The sequence below is a fragment of the Carya illinoinensis genome, chromosome 2 (assembly GCF_018687715.1).
Source record: "Carya illinoinensis cultivar Pawnee chromosome 2, C.illinoinensisPawnee_v1, whole genome shotgun sequence".
Classification (NCBI taxonomy): Eukaryota; Viridiplantae; Streptophyta; class Magnoliopsida; order Fagales; family Juglandaceae; genus Carya; species Carya illinoinensis.
This window is the reverse complement of record NC_056753.1, coordinates 23,817,807-23,820,887: the sequence shown is the minus strand read 5'-3', so window position 1 is coordinate 23,820,887 and position 3,081 is coordinate 23,817,807. Positions and strand designations below refer to the sequence as shown.

Below are 3,081 nucleotides of genomic sequence, written 5' to 3'. Positions count from 1 at the left end.
TTGGTTTTCTCATCCCATAGTTTTAGCATGATGTATGCATAGATGGATAAGTTCCAAAATAGATCATTTTTGTTGATACTAGTTCTTTGTTGAACTAACATGATTCCTTTTGTTTTCGATGACTCCTTTGGGTTAGTTCCTCTTATTTCAATATGTTTCTTATAACTTTTCAGTTATGAATAAAATGGTAGATGATGTTGCTCTTTAATCACTTCAATATATATTGAAACAAGAGGAAACAGATCAGCATGATCTTAAAAGTATAAGAACATCTAGTTATATATATATATATTTATATAAAGTATAAGAGTATAAGAACATCTAGTATAAGAGCATGACCTTAAAGGAAAAAGCATATATATATATAGCAAACCTAATTGCTTTATATATATATATTTATATGTATATTTAAAGCAAACAGAGCATGACCTTAAAAGTGATAGTTAGATGCCATTTTTTTTTAGTTACTTATCACTTAAAAGGTTGGGTTGTTATTGTTACCGTGGACACTTTTTTCTATGTTTCAGTTCTAATTGTATCTTGAACATTGGGTGTTGTGTTATATAGAAATATGGAAGCTTTACTCACTAAATATCTATGTGAACATTTTATTTGATTCTGAGTTAATTTTGATTCTGAGTTATATTCATTTTGGTGGTTCAAATGTCTACCGTGCTACACTTGGATTTGTACCTCAGTGGGGATAGATGGAAGGTTCAAATGTTGGATTTACTCTTAGATAGAGAAGGCAATTATTGGGTTTTCCTCATTCTCATTTTATACTTTTGTAATAATAGAGGAATTATTTTTCCTTTTAATTTTCTAAAATCTCTTGTGCCCTACAATTAGAGCATTTGATGCTAACAAGTGATCCTTACTTTTATTAGAGAAAATTAACTGATGGTATTTTACCTGAAAGTAAACAACCATATTTCTATAAGGTTTTTCGACTGTTGAAACTGTATTCTTATATATTTTCATAGAAATGGTCTTCATTTAAAGGACATCTAGTTTGTTTTCAGGCAAACTATATTCTTATATATTTTTGTTCTATAAAGGTCATCTAACATTATTTTTGGTATTTATATCAGCATCATATTTGATCTTTAATGCAATACAAGCCATAATCCTCATCCCCTATTCACCTGAGGTGAAATATTCTTTGAAATTTCTATCTAGATGGAAATCTAGAATTGTCCTAGTTGCTCTCAAATTAATGTCTTTTTTGTTTATTATTTTAACAGTGAATTAGTTTATCTCTTATGATTTCGTTTTGCTTTATGTCACATTTGTTCATAATGCATAACTAGTTCTGTATTGAAAGTTCTAACTATTGTTTTGCTCGTAGCCTTGAATCATTGTATGTGTTTTTATAGTTTTTCGGCAATAATTCCATCCATTGCTTGTGATCTTGGTTTCATGATTGAGAGGTAGATCTATGCTTTACTTATAGGGAGGCAGTCTTCACATTAGTCTCGTAGGAAGCATATCTTTCATTCTTTTTGCTTTTAAGTTATGTCACTGGCTTTATCTTTTATCATATTTTAACAATTTTAGCAATCTAGTGTTCTCTTTCTGTTAGTTGAATTGATTTTCATATCTTTCTTTTGTGTCGTAAGTTGTAGATTTTTATGTTCTTATGCAGAGGATGCTTATGTTACCTACTTTCCAATATCATTTGATGGTTGCAAAATCTAGGTCCCCTTAATTGAGTAAAGGTACTCTCTACTGGACTCTTTCTTTTGTAGTTATTTTCTAACTTTCCAAAAGGAAGTTATATCTGATTTTTATTTATTGGTTAAGGTTGGTATATTTAGAAGTAGGGAATGACCCTTGAGTGATTCAGATTTTTCATTTAGCAATGTCTAGCACTTTGGCTAACAGTTCTTTTATATATATATATATATATATATAAGTAAAGAAACAAGTTAATGGGGGTGAGAGAGGCTCGAACTCTCGACCTCAGGATAACTCAGAAGCTATAAAACGTACCCGCTAGCCAACTGCGCCACCACCCCGTTGATAACTTTGGCTAACATTTTTGTAATATGACTAACTTACTTTGGCAGTGAGGGGATTTTACTATATTAGATGGGACATGTTCAATGAATTTTTAATGTTAATTATTTTAGAGAGGGGATCCAATGGGATCAAGGCCAATAATTTGGATGTTAGCTTTAGGGAGCTACTCACTAGTACTATATTTATTTGTGACATCTTAATTGGATTTGTCTTGAAGCTTTTTGAACATTTTCTTTTTAAGTTTTGACTTATGTGGTTTTATTTTGGTGCCTTCTTCTCTGGTTGTAGGAAAGGAAAGTAGCATACATGCATATACAGGAGAATGGACCAACTGTGCATATTTATGCTGGTAGAATCTATTTTTTTCAATTGGGTGATTTAATATCTAATGTTTCTCATATCCAACTCTGTATGAATAATTGAAATCTAGTTAACATACTAGTATTTAATGTTTCTCATATCAAATTCTACATCAATAATTGAAATCTGATAAAACATGGCAAAGAACATACATGCAAGTTACAGCAAACAGAGTTACAACTTATATTTAGCTGTTCGATTAACAGACTTTGGAACATTTTTAAGAAACTTGATATTGGTTTCTTTGCACAAGATGGATATGTTGATCAAGAATAATGACTATAAAGTATGCATGTTGCTTTTGTCTTTACTCTAAGTGCTTCTTCTTCAATAACTCTATGCAGAGATTAAGTATGTCTCGATTTAGTAATTACTTCACGACTGTTTGCTGAAATTTTGAGGTCATGTTTTGCCATGCAAAGTGAGTTCATATTTGTGTTGAGAATATGCCAACACAAACATAAACACAGGTTGAGGTAGGAGCAATACACCATGAGAATATCACAAGATTACTGGTAGCTATAGACTTTTTGAAGATCATTCTGGTATCATGATCTTTAATCTATGTAATTTTATTTTATTTTATTTTTTTTAATGGATCAGAGTTGTTTTGATAACATTGAGTTGGTGAAATTGGAAGCAGAGTTTGTACATCTTTGTTTGAAATTGTTATATGATGTTTTGCTGAATTTGGATCTC

At 30.6% G+C, this 3,081-nt stretch overlaps 1 long non-coding RNA gene across 1 annotated transcript; it reads left to right on the top strand.

Moving 5' to 3' along the window:
• Nucleotides 1-418: 418 nt before the first annotated feature.
• Nucleotides 419-3,081, top strand: LOC122294679. Its single transcript, XR_006237689.1, has 2 exons — nt 419-1,718; nt 2,311-3,081. It is a non-coding gene; the product is annotated as an uncharacterized LOC122294679 (long non-coding RNA).